The sequence below is a fragment of the Bactrocera oleae genome, chromosome 2 (genome assembly GCF_042242935.1).
Source record: "Bactrocera oleae isolate idBacOlea1 chromosome 2, idBacOlea1, whole genome shotgun sequence".
Classification (NCBI taxonomy): Eukaryota; Metazoa; Arthropoda; class Insecta; order Diptera; family Tephritidae; genus Bactrocera; species Bactrocera oleae.
The window spans coordinates 48,772,481-48,794,765 of record NC_091536.1 but is presented as its reverse complement, the minus strand read 5'-3'; the positions used below and the strand labels follow the sequence as shown (position 1 = coordinate 48,794,765).

General features: G+C 38.9%; 1 protein-coding gene across 7 annotated transcripts in view; it reads left to right on the top strand.

The window, feature by feature from the left end:
- Window positions 1-22,285, top strand: part of LOC106623905 (uncharacterized) — an 81,949-nt gene that overhangs the window by 15,996 nt on the left and 43,668 nt on the right. Inside the window, exons 3-4 of one of the 7 annotated variants that reach the window (XR_004978655.2) lie at window positions 7,958-8,259; window positions 8,339-8,721. The exons of the other annotated variants lie outside the window; for them this stretch is intronic. The gene's annotated coding sequence lies outside the window, so the exon portion shown is untranslated. Of the gene's footprint in view, window positions 1-7,957; window positions 8,260-8,338; window positions 8,722-22,285 lie in introns of those variants that run through there. 7 annotated transcript variants of the gene reach the window in all.

Here is a 22,285-nt window from a genome sequence, read left to right as displayed (position 1 = left end):
AGCAGATCCCAAGATATGGGTTTTCACCTATTGGTTCCTATAAAATTATCTTATACCATCCCAGAGATAAAATTTAGTAGTTTTTAACAGTACCGTTATTTGGGGTGGGCGGGGTTGTCACCCGATTTCACCCATTTTCACAATCTCGATAGAGATGCTAAAACAATTTGTTCCCAGTGAATTTTGTTATTATAGCTTCAGTGGTATAGGAGATATGCACATTAAACTTTTTAGGGGCGGGACCACGCCCACTTAAAAAAAAATTTAAACTGCAGATGCCCCTCCCTAATGTGATGTTGTATACCAAATAAGAGTCTTGTATCTTATTGTGGAGTTTAATTATGGCAATTTATTTGTTTTTGATTAATGGCGTTTTGTGGGCGTGGCAGTGGTCCGATTACGACTTTCTGCAATATTAACCATCTTCCGGTACTAAGAAACATGTGTACCAAGTTTCATAAAGATATCTCAATTTTTACTCAAGTTACAGCTTCGTGTACACTCTCAGCTGCGGCCGCTATATTTTCTTCAGTGCGTGTTGAACGTGGTTTATTCGGTCGAATAGTATATTAATATTGTACAGGCGTGGGTAGGTAGATAGGTAGAGTGGCTGTCTGATGACGCATCTAGGCCTATGGGAGGCCCATTGTGATACCACCGTTGCTAATGTTCCCTCACCCTATTGTCTCCTCTCTGAAACAACCTGTGCTTCTGATAAAGTTAATCAGTATAAATGGTTTTATGTGAGCAACTTCCGATAAGTCGTCTAGGAACCCTCGACTGATAGTTGCGATTCTTTTTTTGTATAGAGCCTTACATTCATATAGAAGATGTTTTACAGACTTCTACCTGCTCAGATCTTCTACAATAGTCGTTGTAAGGTACACCTAGCCTGTTGGCATGCCTACCAATTAGATAGTGAGCTGTTAGTACTCCTACCAGACTTCTTAAGTCATTCCGTTTGATTTTTAATATACTGTTCTCTTTTTCAGAGGCATCTTGTATGGTCGTACCTATTCTAATGATTGGCTATTCGTTAATCTGGTATCTAATTTTGCTGAAAAGACACCTTCTCCCACTAGATTATGCAGTTTGGACCCATCAGTGTAGATGCTTAGCCCTGCATTCTTGTCCACCTTTTTTCTTTCCCACTCTTCTTTGGTAAGGAAGGCAATATTGGGGACCGAATTTAGTTTCAATTCTATTGGATTGCGAAAATTCGTGGTAATGGGTAGAAACGGGAACTTACTAAGTATCTTATAGTGCCGCTTGCTGCAGGCGAGTAATTGGGAGAATTCCTTCAGTCTGAAAGCTGAATTTGCTGTCACTTGCTTACAGAACAAGTCTGTTGGCAGTAAATGTAAACTGACTTGGCGTTGTTCTAAGAGTCCCACTAGTGCATATGCTGGCTGCTCTTTGTATGATTTCCATACACCTGACCACGTATTTCTTTTCCATTATTGGCCACCATATCAATATACCTCGGTCTTACAACTACTGTGTAGAGCCAATGAGCTTCCCGAGGTGTAAGCCCCATTTGTGGCCCACCATTCTTTTGCAGGTGTAAAGTATCGTAGCTGCTTTCTTCACCCTAGCATCTAAGTTTGGTTTACATGAAAGCTTCCTCTCTAAGAGTAGTCCCAAGTAGCTTGCCTTATCTCCAATTTTTAGTCTGCTACCATTCAATACTGGCCCCGTAACTACTGGAGTATTGTGTTTCTGGTGAACAATACCAGCTCCATTTTACTAGCTCTTATGTTTAGTCAGCACGATACGGCACAACGATTTACATCGTCTAAAATTTTTTGCATAAGGTTAGCAAGAGTTTTAGATATGTCCAGATCCCTAATCGCGCTCAGTATGGCCCTAGGCTAGATATTATTGAAGACTCTTTCTTTATCTAAAATGGCAATTAGAGTGTCTTCTTTAAATTTCAGAGATTTTTCAATCTCCGCCACCACAGAGCTTAGTGCTGTTTCTGTGGATTTTCCTTTAGAATACGTATGCTGCAGAATAGCCAATTTTTCTGGTTTTAGTTTGTTTCTTATACGTATTTCTATTAGCCTTTCCAACGTTTTTAGGAGGAATGAGGAGAAGCTAATTGGTCTGAAATCCTTTAGACTTGTATGTGAGCTTTTGCCTGCCTTAGATATGTATATAACCTTGGGCTATTTATTGCCCAGCGTGCGTTGCTTTCTGACACTGTATCTATAGTAGTGCAGAGCACTATTCTCCGCTGTCTTGTCTATACACTTCAGTATGGGTTTCAGGGCCACCTAGGAAGTGAGTACCCATTAGTAGGCCTAGTGACTCTTTACTGGATACCGTCCAGCTGTGGTCTGGCTTAGCTATATTGAATTGCTTTCTGCAGTCTTTCTGTCATTTTTTAAGTTCGGGAGTCTATCGAGGGGCCTAATTTTACCCCTACTTCGTGTTAATGGACAAGCCACCTCTAATGCTTGCCGGCAAGATTCCGTCAAGTTCGTTTTCCTATGATAGCTAAAATTGTTTACTCTATCTCAACCAACTCTTTTACCACAATAGGTGGCACAAAAACGTCAAGGTTGTAGCATAAAAACGTCAAGGTTTTTCTTTGCCATTATGCATGCTCTGACTTTACCATCACAATTATCCATAAATAGCTCGTAGTTCGGTGTCCTCAATCCGCAAATACATCCTCCATTAACCCATGGCTCCTGAATGAGGACAAATTCAGGCTGTTCTGTTGCCTCGCTGTATTTTGAAGCTAATTTGTTGTGATGGAGATTAATTTGTAGAAGACGCATTAACTATTGTTAAATCTGCATCCTCCTGAGAGTCGCTTAAAAGCACTCTCTCAGTATAAAGGTTTGAGAGTCTGTCTGCAAGCTCAGACCCGGAAGAACACACTCCTTGCTCTAACCTTTCCACATCGCTCGAGGACTTCATAGGATCTTCCTTGACTTCGCATATCTCGTTATCTGCTGCTAGATGGTCTGCAGCATTGACATCCGAATTGTAGGGTGTGTTTCCCACTTTCGTAAATCCAAAATTTATCTCCCCACCACTTTCGCCAGCGGTTCGGTAGATTCTTTTGCTTGTAACAGCAGAATCTGCATCGTGGCCCCCCCTTTTTGCTCTCCACGCCAGATTCTGCTACGAGGTCCCCGAAGGCCTTGACGAATTTCCATCCCTCAGATTGCAGGCTCTTATGAGCTGGTCGGTAAGTCCTTTTTGTCAGCTGCTACCAATTTCGCACCGAGATATACCTCCCCACCTTGGCTATAGCAGTTTGGATAATGTGACTCTCGTTGTCGCATGCAATTAGTTTGATTTGGCCCTGGTACCAGCCGGCATCTGTGCATGACGGTGGCGGACCCGGATTGCTTAGTAGAACTTCCAGCGCCACATTTGTCAGTGCAGCTTGCACCCATTTCCATTGGGCAAATGATTTTGGGGGCATTACACCCTTTGTATTCAGTCTCTTTGCTGATGGCTTAGCCCCTTAGCTGACCTCTGCCGCTTGGCTGCCTTTACTGGCGGTTCAAGCTTGAAATTTGGAATGGCTGCTTTCGCAGTCAATCGATGCCTGGAGCTCTTTCGTTTAGCTCCTAGTTGGTTGGTGGTTGCAACTCTCCTTTTCTCAGTAAGTAAGGCGCGTCTGCTCTCCGCATACCTTGCCTTTGTCGGGCCCTGAATATTAAAGACAGGCCACTCTCTGGCAGACGCACTTCCAGCAGCAGCCCCTTTGACATCTCCTCCTCCCCCTGCTTAGCAGCCGTGTTTTGGTCACAGGGCTTGGGTCAGCCTTAGCTTCTGCCCCTCGTGCTTGCCTTATCGTCAGGACCAAGCTTCGCTTCTGTCCTCTTGCTGGTTGCTTTCGGGCTCGTTTCGAACGCTGCTCTCTTTTTGGAACAACTACATACACAAACACGCAAAAGTGATTTACAAGTTATATTTAATATATGTATGTTCTGTATTTAACAATTGCATACATAACAAAGCAAAATAAAATTATTCGTTACAAGAAAATTCTTAATATAATATTTTGTAGAAATAACCTCGGCTATTTGTTTAGGCATGAATATAATTTTTATAAATTTCTTCATTCCACACAGCTTTAATAAATTTTCTTATTTCTTTTAGACTTTTTGGACGCTTTTCTTTTATCTTTTTGCCCTTATAATGCTAGCGGTTCTCAACTGGATTGAGATCTGTTTCCTGTTCACGTGAGAGACTCAATACCATAAGAATCTTTTTGGTTGTAGCCTCTAAGTATTTGTAATTAATTATTGATAAATCTATTTCAATATTTTGGGCTTTAGTTACCGTTTTGGCTCTATGGCAAAACGCCTTCTTTCAAAATTTCAATGTACTTTTCGGGATTCACAGATCCTTTTAGAATAATAATCGGTCCAACACCAAACTTGGTTATAGCCCCCATACTTTTAAATAGGGCGAATGCTTTACGGTGAATAAAACACAGGGTCAAAATAAATTAAATTTGGACTCGCCGGAAAAAATAGCACTTCCCTAATCTGATGCAGTCCAAGTAATGAGAAGTGGCTTTTTGGCTGGACGTCGCGCTCGTAATCCAATATTATTTAAGACATTTTGCATAGAACGTATAGTTATTTCTACCCCAGTAGTTTCGTAAAATATTGAATTGATAGTTCCAGCATGTTGAAAGCGATCAATAATGCGTATCCATTTAATTTGTCGTTCATGACGAGGTTTTACTTTTTTCGGACGCTAATTTCTCTTTTTTCGATTTCAAGAATTAAAATTCGTATAATTTTTAATAATATTACGCACAGTCCAATCACTAGTGTCCATTTTACGAGCTATTTGACGTTTGGATAATTTATTTTTATAAAAAGCTATGATTTATGTTTTTTTCTCTATTGACAACATTGTGTTCAACTTTGCTTATTTTTACAACTGACTCACAAGAAAATACCGCAAGTGCTGAAATAAACACGCGTAGAAACTAACGGCTTCAGAAAAAACGATAAACTAATGTAGTCACATAACAAAAAATTCAAATAAAATTCTTGATTCGTATTGTGTAGCTTATTTATGGCACTATAGGTTTTCGATTTATGTCGTTTTGTGTGCGTGGCAATGGTCTGTTTACACTCATCTGCAATACCAACCTTCTTATGGTGACAATAAACATGTGTTTTACCATGGTATCTCAACTTTACTCAAATTACAGCTTGCACAGACGAACGAAGTGACTGTCACTCAGATTGGGGCATATAGTCACATATTGATATACGCTCCCAACACCAACTAAACATACACTAGGTGGTAAAAGTCTCTGCTCACTGGGTACAAAATTTTTTGAACTAAAATAAAAGTTTGACCAATTGACCAATTAAGAACTTTTTTTTTGTGTTATTAAATCATATCTCTTCCCTTTAAAAAAATTTACTTTTTTTCAAATTATTCAATAAACAAAAGTCACAGAGTTCATTTTCATTTAAAAAAAATTAACTTAAACAGAAAAAGTCTCCGCTCATCAACCAGAACACAATAATATCAAGTAATTATAAAAAGTTTAATAGCTGGTGGGGTAGCCTTGAAATTTTAGAGCTTCTGCTAGACGTTTAGGCTTGGAACGTACTCATTTTCTCGTATCTTGGGCTGACATTTTACTCTATTCGTCCAATATAACGGTCTTGAGCATTTATTTGCTGGTAATCGTATGTGTGCGAATTCTGTGCTCCAAAAGAGCCCATAAATGCTCAATTGGATTGAGGTCAGGTGATTGTGGAGGTTAATGTAGTTGTTTTGTAGCATTATAAAGCCTAAGGCGAACAATTTCCGCTGTATTCTTATGGTCATTGCCCTTTTGGAAACAAAACACGTTTGGCAGTACTAATTTTAAAATATTTTGTCGTTTTAAAATATTTAGATAAACAAATTTATTCATCATATTTTCGATAAACTCAATGCCACCAACTCCACTTGCTGCCATACACCCCCTCAATTGAACTCCACCCCCACCATGCTTTACGGTTGAAGTAAGATTTCGCGCTTACCGTACCAGTTTTTTGTCACATCATCTGTCTTCGTTTTTTTTCAAATATACTATATTTGGTCTTGTCCGACCATAAAACTAATTCCCAGAAAGATATAGGCTTGGCTATATGTTTGTTTGCGAATGCAATGCGCTTCATACGGTTTTTTAAGGAAATGAATGGCTTTTTGTGTGCCACTCGCCCATGATATCCAACCTTTTTTAATATTTTTCTTGCTGTGTCGCTGCATATTGTTTTTTTAAATCGTATTTTTAAATCTTCTGCTGCTTGGAAAGCACTTGCTTCACGCGGATTAACCTTTACAAGAGATACAACTTTGCGTGTTTCCCGATCAGTCGGACGTCCAGATCGAGGCTTTGAAGTAATAATTCCCGTTTTTTTGAAAGTCTGGATGACGTATCGCACTGATGACTCTGTTCTCGTCCAATTTCACGAAAGCTTTTACCAGGGTGTATCAGGTATTAAACGCGTAGAAACTACAATTAACTAATGTAATAAGCAGTGAGCGGAGCAGAAGGAGTTGCTTATTCTCCATTAGTAGAATTCAAAAAATACCGTTAACTTTGCAAACGCACATAGGAATTCCATGAAATTAGCTAGGCTATTAGCATGCGCATCTGATATTCTGAAAAGAACTTCAAAAACGCATATATTTTTATACTCTCGCAACCTGTTGCTACAGAGTATAATAGTTTTGTTCACCTAACGGTTGTTTGTATCACCTAAAACTAATCGAGTTAGATATAGGGTTATATATATATAAATGATCAGGATGAAGAGACGAGTTGAAATCCGGGTGACTGTCTGTCCGTCCGTCCGTGCAAGCTCTAACTTGAGTAAAAATTTAGATATTTTTATGAAACTTGGTAGAAATGTTTCTTGGTACCGTGAGACGGTTGGTATTGCAGATGGGCGTAATCGGACCACTGCCACGCCCACAAAACGCCATTAATCAAAAACAAATAACTTGCCATAACTAAGTTCCGCAATAAGATAAAAGACTGTTATTTAATACACAGGATCACATTACGGAGGGGCATCTGCAGTTAAAACTTTTTTTTAAAAAAGTGGGCGTGGTTCCGCCTCTATTAAGTTTAATGTGCATATCTCCCAAACTGCTAATGCTATAATAACAAAATTCACTAGAAGCAAATGTTTTTAGCACTTCTATTGACGGTGTGAAAATAGTTGAAATCGGGTGGCAACTCCGTCCACTCCATATATAACGGTACTGTTAAAAACTACTAAAAGCGCGATAAATCAAGCACTAAACACGCCAGAGACATTAAATCTTATCTCTGAGATGGTATAAATTGGCTTTATAGGAACCGCGTTCAAAATTAGTCAGTGGGCGTGGCACACCCCACTTTTAGGTGAAAACCCATATCTTGAGATCTGCTCAACCGATTTCAACCAAATTCGGTGCATAACGTTCTTTTCATGTTTCTATGTCATAGTGCGAAAATGGGCGAAATCGGACTACAATCACGCTTACTTCCCATGTAACACCATTTTCAATTCCATCTGATTCTTTCACTTTCCACTATGCAAATCAGGTAACAATGATTATATCGGGGTAAAACTTTGCGTGAATAATGCAATTAAAGTATGCCACCCTGCGGCCACAAATTGTCTAAATCGAACCAAAACTGTTCAAACCCTTAAGTACTAAATATGTGGACCCCAGTGCCTATAGTTGACCTTCTACCGAAAATATCAGTCAATCCACAAAGAAATCTCAAACGAGTATACCATTTGACTTTGCGAGAGTATAAAATGTTCGGTTACATCCGAACTTAGCCCTTCCTTACTTGTTTATTCATGTTTTTATTAAAACACATTCCACGTATTGGTGAGCGGAGACTTTTTCTACCTATTGTATGTAAATTATTATATTTTAAATTAAATTTACGAATAATTTATTTTTTTAGCCCGAAGCCGATTTTATTGTAACAAAGTAAAACTTAGACTAACTTTACAATATTAAGTTCTTAACGCTAAACTACTGCATCACGTTGCGGGAACAGGTGACTTATTGTTGGATTGGCGGAATGGATGCGCGTGTACCGGCTATTGATACGGCGTGGCAGACATGGCATCAGCGCTGTATACGTATGGTTGTTGTTGGTGCGCTTCCGTATCGTGGGAAACGTATAGTTGAAGCTTTTGAGTGTTAACAGCGTTAATTTGTACAAGTGCCTGCATGCACATGTTCAGTTTTATTTGTTTTAAGGTACATGTAATTTGATACCTAGAGATAAACAAACATATGTACAAGTTGATGATCTGAGCCTTTATTTCCTTTATTTTAGTCCAAGATCAGTCATCCAGGATCGATATAAGAGTATCATGTTGTTGTTGTTGTAGCGGCAGAAATTCTACCGAGTTGACAGTCCTTGGCCGGAATAAATCCGGATCCGTTCCGGTTACGTAGACCCGACTGTCGTGGGAACGACATCATCCTAACTGATAACAAAACTGGCGACGAGGATAAAAAATAAATAAATTTCAACGAATCTTCTGCAGGATAAAGCGTATAATTTACGGCGAAATGCAAACAAAAAAATAAAACATATTAAATTATTAGCGAGTAAAGTAAAAAACGAAAGAAAGTAATGAAGTAAACGAAAAATAAATAATAATTAAAGAATTAACCTTATTTTGAAAAATAAACGAGCATTGTACCATATACAAATTAGTAGCGATATTATTTTGTGTGGCATCTCTCAATTAAACGCCGCAAAAAGCCGAACTGTGTATAAAAACCGTTAAAGCACAATGCAATAAAGCTTGAAGTGTAGGATACGATATAAAATAGCAAAGAGAAATCATAAAAACAGGTAAAACAAGATTTTTCTAGCCATAATTCTTATCAGCTGAGAGTGTACATTAAAGTAGTCAAAAAGAAACACTAATTGATAAAGAATCGCAGCAAAAAGTTAAGTGTGCGCTCAAAATACACACATACAAACATATCTACATGAGCAGAGATAGAACAATAGCAGCAACAATAACTATAGCGGCAACAACAGCCGTTGTTACCAACAACAGATCCAAGTAAGCCAAAACAAAAAAAAAAAAAAAATACATAGGTATATCGAAAATATCTTAGTTTAATAAATTAGATTTTAGATTTAATAAAATACGGAAATTATGTGTGAAAAATATCGCACAATAGCGGAAAACAGATATTCATTGCATACACATAATAAGTTTCACTAGAACTGTGACTCCAAAGCTGTAACGATAAAATTGTTAATGTATCTTGACTAAAATTGTGTTCTCAAAACTGTTAGATAGGTGTCTTCACCAGAGGACTTAGAAGAACGAGAAGGTGCAGGTTCGACAGCGAACATTTGTAAAATTTTATTGGGGAGTTCACCTCACACGCAGTAGAAACAAATAACATTTCTCGCTTTTATAACAGCGGTGAATCTGTACACGTATAGCTCTCTTAACATACCCAAAGGTGAATATTGAAGAGAATATAATATGTATGCCAAACTGGGAATATTGATATGCCATTTAAAATATATTCCCTTTTATTGAACTATTATTTATTATTTTTTAAATTATTTATGAGAAATATATCAAAATACTTATAAATTATTACTAATAAAGTTTTTTGATATATTTCTTAAAATAATTCATGTACTTGACGCCATAATCGAGTCTCAAAAGTGCAGAATTGGGTTTTGCCGTCGGCATTTTCATATCATGTGTGCGTGTAAAGAAATATGAAAGAAAAATATTTGTAAATTTGTCTACAAACAACATATGTATGTAGATATGTACACTCATTACTTCATGTGAAATCTCCGTTGACACGGTCAACCAATAACCGGAGCTCAGGTTTTTTGCTTTTATGTCAAAAGTCAATCTGCCCATGGTATGAAGCGACGACAAAGCGTCCCAACATTGTGTTGTTGGTAGAAAGTCCGAGATGTGCCGAAAAATAAACGAACGCTCTGCCGATTGTCATTGCTTCCCTTGCCGCTCTAACAGCTCTGCCCACAAATCATCGTAAATATGTATGTTTATATTATATATGAGCATGCATATATATTGACGCAGATTTTTGCCTGCCACGGAAAAATATTTAAGAATTGTAAAATATTTTAAATCGACAAAAGCTTTGTTGCCACTTTTGTCACTTTTTTCTGTGTTTTGTGGGCTTGCAGGGTTGTCACTTTTCCCTTCTAGAGGGAACATAAAAAAGTTGTTCAGTTTATGATTTCTAGCTTTTGCCATCGTCGCGAAAAGACGCTTGTAGGCAAACGCATGTTCGGGGAGATGTGTAAGGCGTTTGCTTTTATGAATGAAACGACTTAGCTTATTGCATGTGCGCCAGCGTTCATGAATGAAAATGTTGTTGTTATGTGATTTACTACAAATTTAGGATTTGCCAATTTGGCTGCCATATTGATTTCTGACGCTGCTCATGTTATTTGAGACAATTGTTGTTTTTGTAGAACAATGTTTGTATATTTCCTATTGGCTGACATATATACATTTGTACGCTTATATGTATGTATATAGATTTGTGTATGCAAAGTAACTTCCTTCGTTTAGGAAGAGTTAAAAAAATATAGTTTTCCGCAAACGCGCGGAAGAAATCAAATATGATTGTTTGAGTGATCCTGATGGATAATTCTCTTTATTTCAATTTACTGTTATTTATACAATTTTCTTATTTGCTTAATTCTTACAATAAGTGTCAGTTACAATATTCGCTTATTCAGTAATTGGTTTTATTGTTTACATTTTATGGGTGGTCTTAGCTTAATGAAAAAGAATATTGGTTACTTAAATAAGCAAAGATGCTTATTAAGAAGCTGTGGTCTTAGCTTAGCTGTATTATTGCTAAGTGCAAAGATACAGTTTTGTTTATAATTAGCGTAAAGCTATTGTGTGGAGGCTGCCGTTAACTTGCATTACTTATTTTGCAATGTCATACGCATATTTGTACATACTACATACTTACATATAAAGCAGTGCGCTCACATGATTTATTGGTAAGTGATAGTCAAAGATTCTATTTCTCAATGTGTACATACCAGAGAATGGAAATTAACTCCATATTCATGTATAACGTACATACATAAATTGTTAATTTTGTAATAATTGAAATTAGAAAAAGTAAAATATATATTTTTTGCATAATCTTTCTCATTTTATTATGCTGCATTTTTGCAAAAAAAATCATATTTATTAATTTTTAACATAAAAATCGTTTATTGACAAAAAATAATCATGCATATGTGAAGTGGCATTTGTATTTTTTTTTTAAAGTATTTAATTTTTCTCTTTATGTTGGGAGATACGTATTTCTGCAAGAGAACGTTGTTATAAATTCTCATTTCTGTTAAATAACAACAAATACTACAGAAAATGGTGAACTCCCTGATCTCAATTTTTCAGCTCTGTTAGCCGTCTAATCGAGCATCATACAAAATTCAATTTGCACCTTCTTGTTCATCTAAGTTCTCTTTCTTCACTACAATTGTAGACAACCCCTCAAACTGAACACGATCAATTAAAATACTCAGTAAGAATCTCCTACACAAACCAAAGTTAAATCAGAAAAAATAGGAATTTTTTTTATTTTAAATTGAATCAAAATTCTCAAAATTTAAGCATCATCATATCATATTTTCAACTCATTTTAAATTGCATTAATGGAATTACGGAATTCGATAGACAAGAACTGAACCAATTAACAGGTTTTATTAGACAAATTGAAGACATTTTACCCACAATAACATCTTTTGATGATAATAATTCAAAAATTTTATTTAATTATCTGAGAGGAAGATGCATATGAAAAACAAGGGAAATAATAATTCACAGATATGGACAAGTTAGTGATTGGGAAACATTGAAACAAATACTTATTTCTTAACAACTGCGGGAAAAAGACAAGCGGAACTTATGGATGAGTTGAAAACCATCAGTCTCAACTCAACGATAGAAAATTATCTTTTCAGAATCAATAAAATTATAAATAAATTACACAATAGGATATTAACACATACTGATGCAAATGTATCGACTAGAGAAGTTAATAGGATAGCTCTACAAAAATTTAAAGAACACCTTCCTGAACCTACAAAAATAATGATTATAGCAAGAAACCCCCATACTCTAGATAAAGCATATAAAATAATTTTAGAAGCTAGACGTTAATCCTTCATAGCATTTGGACAACAAAGGAATGATCCTAACCCAAATAGCTATAGTAGGACTAATTTTAGCGATAATGCTAACATCTTCCAGACCCAACCAATATATGAATAATATTCCGAATTATACCAGAAATTATAATAGATATAACAATAATATGCTACACTATGGATATAATGATGGCTATGTTCCGAGAAACGAAAATAACTACAATAACAATTATACGCCACAAAATAAGTCTAACAGTGGCTACGTCCCAACAAATGCGGGTAATAACTATAACATCAATGACAACAGCAACAAACACAAATTACTTGTATAATCAACCGAGGAATTTTAACTCACAGAGAAACCTTAACCAACAAAGAGACGGAAATCAAACACGAAATTATAACCAATCAAACCAATTATAATATCAAATCGCAATAAACCAGAACCTCTGGATATTAGCAATGCAAGTATAAATTTTCGATGGGACTCACAAAACAATTACCCAATATAATAATAGACACGCACATAAGAAAGTTATATTTCATCATTGACACTGGAGCAGAGTTCAGTCTAATCAATGAAAATATTTGTAACCCGATATGGCAAAAATAAGTAAATGTACGAGGGACAGCAATGGGAAGAGAAACGCAAGTTAAGGAACTTTGTAGATTCCCAATATTTAAAGAATTTAATGAAAAGGATGTCTAATGCGAATTTCTTGAATGTAATTTCAACAAAACCTTTGATGGACTCATTGGTAACAATACCTTAACGAAGATAAGTGCGATAATAGGTTACCCAAACAGGACTACGAAAACAAATAAAGCAATAAATAATTTTTATCCAACAAAAGAAGAAGAAATATATATCGTAAAGTGCTATCAAGAAAATTAAGTGGGAATCTTCATTGATGACATAAAAAATTAGTGTGTCACAGAATTCGTTGACAATAATCATCTTAACTGTATAGACAAAAATAGACTTACAAATATACTAAAAAGACATAAAAGCGTATTTTATAACGACGATGATATTCTAGCATTTACAAGTTCAACAAAACATAGAATAATAACCAAAAATGATATTCCGGTTTACTCTAAAATTTACCGATACCCAAAAATACATAAACCAGAAATACAAAAACAAATAGATCAAATGTTGACCCAAGGTATAATGAGAACGTCCTCTAGTCCTTACAATAGCTCTATTTGGCTGGTACCAAAGAAACTGGACGCAACCAATGAACAAAAATGCCGTATTGTGATCGACTACAGGAAATTGAACAGGGTAACTACGGAAGACAAATTTCCAATTCCAAATATAGACATATTTAACAAATTAGGAAGATGCCAATATTTTTCAACACTTGAGTTAGCCAAGGGTTTTCATCAAATTGAAATGGACGAACGGTACATACATAAAACAGCGTTCTCCACTGCAAACGCACATTATGAATTTCAAAGAATGCCGTTTGGATTGCGAAATGCACCAGCAACGTTCCAGAGGCTAATAAACTAAATACTAAAAGAATATATCGGAAAAATTCGCATTGTATACATATCGTAGTATTTTCTACAAGCGTAGAAGAGCACCTGGAATCGTTGAGTAAAATTTTACTAAGATTAAAAGAGAAAAATTTAAAGATACAAATAAATAAATGCGATTTCTTAAAACAAAAGATATATGAGGTCATATGATTACAAAAGAAGGTATTAAACCAAACCCAGAAAACATTGAAGCAATAGGAAAGATTCTAATTCCAAGAAATGTCAAAGAGATAAAAGCATTTTTAGGAATTACAGGATATTATAGAAGATTTATCAAGACTACTCGAAAGTCGCATATCACATTATTAAGTATTTGAAGATAAATTCGAAAATAAATCAAAATGATAAAGATTATATAAAAACATTTAATAAATTAAAAGAGTTAGTAATAGCAGATCCAATTTTAATTCACCCAGATTTTAATAAAGCTTTCACTCTATTGACTGATGCTAGCTATTTTGCTTTAGGCGCAGCATTATTACAAACTGATAAAATTATTTGTTATGCAAGTAGATCACTAAACAGGCATGAAAAAATTATAGTACAATAGAAGAAGAGTTACTTGCAATAGTCTGGGAAAGGAAATATTTCCGTCCATACTTATTTGGCCGACACTTTACTATTAAAACAGATCATAGACCATTAGTTTGGCTGAACTACCTAAAAGAACCAAACGCTAAACTCCAAAGATGAAAAATAAAGCTGAATGAGTTCGATTTCGATATTAACTACATAAAAGGAAAAGAAAATGTAATTGCAGATGGTTTAAGCAGACTAAATTATGAAAAAAATAATATGATGGAATTGAATTTAAATGAAATATTTAATGATAATGACTTAGATACAATACACAGTGCAGAAACAGATAGTACATACTTCATAAAGATAATGGAAAATGCAATCAATTTATATAAAAATCAACTTATAATTCAAAGAGCGCAAAGACAAGCAATATAGAAGAATATAATTTATACATCAAAAAAAAAAAATTAAACATAATACCCGTAACAAATGAAAGCGATATTTTAACATGTAAGGAAGGGCTAAGTTCGGATGTAACCGAACATTTTATACTCTAGCAAAGTCAAATGGTATACTCGTTTTAGATTTCTTTGTGGATCTTGCCGCCTTGTTCTATGTTGACCGATATTTTCGGTTAAAAGTCAACTATAGGCACTGGGGTCCACATATTCAGTACCAAAGGCTTGAACAGTTTTGGTTCAATTCAGATAATTTTTGGTCACAAGGTGGCATACTTTAAATGTATTATTTACGCAAAGTTTTACACCCATATAATCATTGTTGCTTGATTTGCATACTGGAAAGTGAAAAAATCAGATGGAACTTAAAATGATGTTATATGGGAAGTAGTAGTATAAGTGCTAGCGTGCACATCAAATTAGAATGTAAGAAATACCAAATCGAAAAATAAAAATGTAGTCTAAATGAAGATCTGAGCAAAGAAGCTTATTTCCTTTATTTTAGTCCGAGATCAGTCATCCAGGATCGATATAAGAGTATCATCCTAACTGGTGTCAAAACTATATTCGTCTTTGGGATACATTCATCAAAGCTGTTTTTTAATTGTACAAGTATATCAAGGAAAATTACTAGCTTAACAGTTTGTATTGTGATTATGCCTTTCGTCAACTACATATGTATATTTGGATGAAGTTTGGCAGTTGTAGTGTGAAAATGAAAAGAGCCTGTAAAGCTAATTTTAAGTGAAGTTTAAAACCGGTGGTTGCAAAGTTTTCAAAAAATATTTGTTTAATTTAAGATAAGAAAAAGTGGTATTACTTCTTTTGTTATAATGGAAAAAAATATTTAAAAGTTAATAAAGTGTTCTTCGGCACATTTAGCACAGAAGGATAAACTGGGACAGATTCGTCACCTTTTCTTTCAATGTTTTGTAATTCAGAAGTCTGTACAAAAATTTCAAACTTCATATTTTGTTTTAAACATTGTTTAATGGTTTACAAAATATGTTCAGACTTTCGTTTGCAATATTGCGTAAAATGCTTTAATATTATTTTGGTTATAATATTTTAAGACAATGGTGCGAAATTAAAAAAAAATATCAATGGCTCTTCAATAAACCTGTAGGAGATTATGTGCTGGTTAAATTTGTGAGAACTAAATATCCATACGGAATTTAGCCCACACAACGCATGAAGACGCACCTTGTTAAACAAATACAACATAGCAAGGGTATACAAGAAGAAGGAAATATGTTTCCTTTTCAAGCGCTTATACACGATACGGTAGAATCACGCCACGTAAACAACACAATAAAGTATTGGGCTGCAATGGGAAACCCACGCCACTTCTAGCAACACACGCCACATTTTACAAATTTATTTTAACGAACCCTGAACACGGCGAGTATGCCTCAGCAAATCACAAGAAGCAGGGGCAGCAAAAAGGTTTGTCACAATTGGCGCCTGAGCAGGGACTCGGCAAATCGTATAACATCAGGAAGATATTTAACACGGAAAATTATAGATCTAATGTGGTTGGGCAACGTATCTAAGGAGCAACTAATCTCCTTCGCGGAGAATTTGGGCGTAAACCACATAGGCACCACGCGTGAGATTCGGAAGCGCATAAGCACTAGCAGCCAAGGCGCACGAAGATCCCGAAATACACGAAACGTTTTTAAAACGATTCGAGATCGATGAGCTGCTATCGAAGGGATGTATCGAACCGTCTCACAGTCCACACAGCGCGCCGATTGTATTGGCCCCGAAGAAGCATGGTAAGTGGCGTTTATGCGTGGATTATCGGCAACTCAACGCCCGATCAGTGTCCGACGCATACCCCTTACCTAGGATACAACACATATTAGACAAGTTACGACAAGCAAGGTATATTAGTAGTCTGGACCTCAAGAACGGCTACTGGCAGATACCTTTAGAGCAAGCCAGCCGCCCATACACAGCCTTCACCGTACCAGGGCGTGGCCTATTCCGAAGGCGCGTCATGCCATTCGGTTTACATTCGGCACCTGCGACGTTTCAGAGGGTACTCGACCTGGTCATAAGCCCTGAGACTACAGCAGGCCAACCTTCGAATCAATCCTGAGAAATGCGAGCTTTTTAAGAAGGAATTCCGGTATTTAGGTCACGTGATCAGTGACAAAGGCATCCACATCGACCCCGAAAAACTAGCAGCAATCCAGGAGCTGAAGCCCCAACTAGCATAAAAGAAGTACGCCAATATCTTGGGATAACCTCCTGGTATCGCCGCTTTGTACCCGACCTCGCGACGGTTAGCTGAACCACAATAAGCATTTCAATGCATCAAGTATAAGCTAACAGAGGCTCCTGTCCTCGCATGTCCGGATTTCAGCCAAATATTTACCTTGCAGACGGAAAGCTAGCAACATCGGCCTTGGTGCAGTGCTGACACAGAAACTGGAAGGAGGCGCAAATTGAATAAGTCGGAAACCGAAAAGGAGTGCCTCGCCATAGGGAATGCGGAAAATGAGACCCTACCTAGAGGGATGTAAATTCAAGGTGATAACGGATCACATGTCACTGAAGTGGCTGAATTACATAGAAAGCCCTTCCCGTCGTATAGCACGATGGGCTTTAGAATTACAGCAACATACTTTCGACATCGAGTATAGCAAAGGGAAACTCAATCTAGTAGCGGACGCACGTCCCGGCAGCCACTATAGACAACGTCCGGTGTGTTTAACGTGAGTACCTGCCGTCGGCGGCCTTATCTCACGGTGCTCAAAAGCACAGCGTATCAATACAATGCGTTGATCAGCGCCCCGAAAATGCCAGGCATTTATCAGTACCGATTGGTAGTGTAGAATGGACACACTTTGTAGGGGTTCGAGGCCTATCTAAAATCTCTGCCGTACTTTGGGTCCGGCACCCGGTTGCAATGCAACTCCACATTCAACTGAAAATCGTCAGTTCTTTCCGCATTTGGGTATAAACCACAACCACCACAATACTCCAGGAAGGGTACCAGATTAAGTCTCCGGCCAGACCTCGTAGCCGAAGCTACTACCAGTTGAGCCTCCATACAACTCGTTATACAACAATCAGGATGCACCAAATAAAACCTGCATCGCATCCGTTGAAACGGTGCGACATATAGGCAAACTTGCAAGCATCATGCAACGTTGCACCGAGAGGAGTTTTCGGCGACCAGAGACCGTCATCGCTGATTCACACCATATTGCGGCTCCATAAGTGGCACAAGCCAAATAGATCACGGTATATGGTGCGAACAGCACGGCGTCCAAGACCTCAATCGCTCCTCAAAATACGTCGCACTTTGCCTACGACCGCCTGCAGTTGCTCCTTCAGATTCGCCAAGTGTGGAGTACAACACATCCTTTCACTCATGGTCAGCCCCATGTATTTGACTTGCGTCACATACCTGATGCTGAATCCATTCCCACGGACAATCGGTGGACGAACCGGCGACAATCTTCCCTTAAGCAGCATTGTAATCGTTTTGTCCATGGATATGTCAACTCCCACACCTAAACCCCAACTATTTACAATTTCTAAAAATTGTCCTCCTGCAACCAGAAGGAGAAGGTCATCCGCATACGCACAATATTTACAGAGGGGCTTGAGCTGTCCAAGCAGAGAGTCCATCATGAGGTTCCAAATATATGGACCGCAGATGGATCCCTGCGGACAGCCACGGACCACTCCGATCTCCACACTCCCATTCATTCCGGCTAGAGAGGCTTTTCTGTCCAAAAAGTAACTCCGCCAAAGAGTAATTTCCGGCCAAGCTCCTCCAGCCATTGCAACACTCGATCCCAGCTTAGGTAATCAAATGCCTTCTTGAAGTCAACAAATATGTCTTTGGCATTTCTCCCTAACAGCACCCGGAACATAAAACCATGCATCCTCTACACTGCGTCCTTTCCTGAACCCATACTGTCTATCCGACCACCCCGTTAGCTCCTGAAGCCGTTCCACCATAACTCTTTCCAGCACTTTTCCAAGTACTGGAAGGAGACTGATGCCCCGATAAAAGCGAGGATCCCTCCTGATCTTATCAGGGGACTTCAGGAAAGGAACAACCCTAGCAATCTTCCACTCACGTGGAAAATATCCCTCCCATATTGTCATAAATGGCCTCCAAGTATTCCGGAATGAACTTCCACAAGCTTCTACACATCTCTCCGTTCAAACCATCAAAACCTGGAGACCCTTTAGACCTGACTAGGCCAAAGGCGTACCCTAACTCACCATCATCTAATGGAGGGACAGGTACCTTTTGTGCTAGAGGTACCTAAACTTCCACCCTAGGAAAGAATGCTCTTAACAAAGCTCCCGCACACTCTTCACGTTGATTACATAGTGTCACCAACGCGAAGAGAGGAGAGGTCGTCCCTCTTACGACCCCGGCAGATGCTATAGACCTGACCCCACGGGTCGTCCCTATTCTCACCCACAAAAATTCCTCCACTCGTCTTCTTTAACCTTAACCAACATATCCTTGTATTCCCTAACCGCACAACTAAATTCATGCCTAAGCTGGGACACCCTGTCAGAATTGGACCGTCGAGCGCGTTGAAACTTTTGCCTCAATCGCCTGACAGTCCTCCTCTTCGAGGTTAACTCATGCGTCCACCACTTTATTTTTTTAACCATAAAACTTTCACACTTTCTAAGAACCCTATCATTTACCCCCCACACTACCTCATAAAGACGAGCAATCTGCTCATCAACCCCCAAATCCTCAAACACTCTAAGCGGTATACCTAATACTGCTTACTTAACAGATCGTCCATATTGGTTCCAGTCGATACCAGAGTTACGTCATCGCCGCAATGAACTCTCATACAGCGAGGGAGGGGAATTGGGAGTAACCACATTTTTGATCAAACTATGATCACTTAATCCCCACTCTCCCTTAACCACCCATCTAGCTACGAAAGCTCTATATGCTGCCTAATTCATAGGCGTCACGTTAATGTTACTCACGCCCCTAGGCCCATCAAACGTGTACCATTCACTCGGCTCATTCACAATGTGGAGGTTTTTAGCCACCACCAATTCACTTAATGCCTCGCCTCGACTGTGGCTTTGACATCCAGACGTATGCCGGGATATATTACTAAACCACATCGAAGACGAGGCATTCGCATCCAGCCCTAGGATAAATGGGCTACTACTCGCAAGTAGTAGTAGCTTATCCATGTAGCCCAGGTAGGGCTCTAGGGGCTCGCTAAATTTGCAGCACAAATTTGCTACAATCAGCCTACCGACCTCCCCCTCTATCGCGACACATACACCCAGTTGTGAGGAATCCACAACTACGCAACCGTCCAATAAAACAGCTGCTCGCCAGGTATGTGCAACTGAACGCGCTGGAGAAGGTGTCTCTAGCGCAGACGCGCTCTATAGCAGCGACGACCCAAGCGGACGATTAATGCGTTCTCGCTAGGGTACAGCCCACAACTCCAGCCAAAAGGCCTGGACAGAGGTCACTCAAATTGACCGCCGGACGAATCAATGTCCCCGTAACGGCCGCGAGTCGACCGATGTGGCGCTGGACCGAATCGATCCGTGAGTTAAACGCACACTGCTACGACCGTTTGTCTGCACACGATACACTCCTTCAGCACTGGACAGACGCCGGTACTTTTTGAGCAATCCTGCTCAGCACCTGCTGAAACCGGCCAACTGAACGCCAGATGCCCAACACAACACTCCAAATGGACAGTTCAGCCAGCAAAAAATGCCAACAACACGGTATAATACTGGGACCGTGTATAAATATACTATGTGTACTTCGAAGAGAATCGAGAATCGAAAAAATCACTAATTAATCGCAACGATGCGCACGCACGTCTATTCGCGTCGGAATCCAAACAACGAATGAGCCGCTAGAGACCATACGACAAGTGGTAGCGGAAGCGAGTAGGGGAAGCACGTGCCAACCCCGAGAAGTACGAGGACTACATGGAAAAGGATGGCCAACACAGTAGCCCGGGTGGCCAACCGATATTACTGGCCAGGGATGTTCCGCGACATTAGCCGTTACGTACGCCAGTGTGAGTCCTGCCAGAAATACAAGGAAGGACAGCAGAAACCAGCAGGAAAGATGCTTTCGCAGATGGCACAAGAACCGTTTGCACTGACTTCATCGGACCCTTACCGCGATCTACGCATGGTAATACGTATTAGTATTCTTCGACCGCTTCAGCAAGTGGGTAGAATTGCTCTCCATGAGGCGCGCTACAGCAGAAGGACTTCGTCGTGCATTTACATAACGAATCCTCGCAAGATTTGGCGTCCCAACAATTCTTATTTCGGACAACGGCGTCCAATTTAATAGTAGCAAAAGTCCAATAGGATGCAGGAAGCCTTCAAAATTTTTCGGCAAAATATGGAAAGGGCGACAACGGATCAAGCCTGTCATTATAACTTGAGATGCAGAAAATGGACCACCGCGATCGGAGAACTAGTTCTCGCGAAACAGCATCACCTCTCTAAAGCCACTGAGGGTTTCGCCGCAAAGTTAGCCCCGAAGTATGATGGCCATTATCAAATTCTCAGGTATATCTCACCAGTGATCGTCTAACTTCGAAAAATTGACGGTGGAAAGGAGAAAACGGTGAACATCAGCGAACTGAAACCATACCGTAATAGTTAAAAAAAAAAAAATACAAAAATATTTAAATGAGCAAATTTGGTGACCAATCGAGATGGTCACATTCATTCATCCGCAAGCTGTCAGCAAGGCAAGACATACCGGCCATTTCAGGAGCAAAGTAAACTGCGAATATGACCAATGACGCAGAAATATTAGAATCACCGACTTTGTCACAACCGTCCGCGGAGGTACAACTTACACTGAAAGGCATAAAAATATCCATTGCCGACGCAAACGGAAAAGGACTAGATGGCTTCGGTAGTGAGTACATCCTCTGACCGACTCAACCCTTAACTTTCGGTCGCCAACACAGTCTCTTGTGGTCCGGGACTATTTTTCACGGCCATACACGAGCGGCGGCAGAATCGGAATCGAAGCCTACACGGGTAGTAGCAGAACCGCCATCGAAGGCTGGAAGTCACGCGTGAAGTGGGTAGTGAGTCGATCCTCTGACCTGCTCCACGCTTGGCATCGCGGCCGCTACCACTGCCCTCCGTAATTACGCGTGATAGTGACGCGCTAACGGGCCACGTAAACCGCTACTCTGCCATAGCGCTGTCATCGGGTGATGCCACTACAACGCGGAAGACACCATTTTGTACGGAAATTTAATAAAGTGCGATTTGTAAGAAGAGCGCAGTTTACAAATTTATTTTAACGAACCCTGGAAAAAAAAGCTTCGTTACAAATTCACAAGCACTAAAATAATAATAACCCAACGATTACCTTCCTCCCGCCCAACCGACGCGAGGGCCGCAATCCGCATACGTGCGGAATTAGCCGAGTCAGAAAAGGTAAGAGAGTTTTTTAAGTGTTGAGATCTAAAACTGCTCAGCTACAGAAACAAAAATTTCAGCAGCCAAGACTTAAAGTTACAATATAATAAATTGTTAC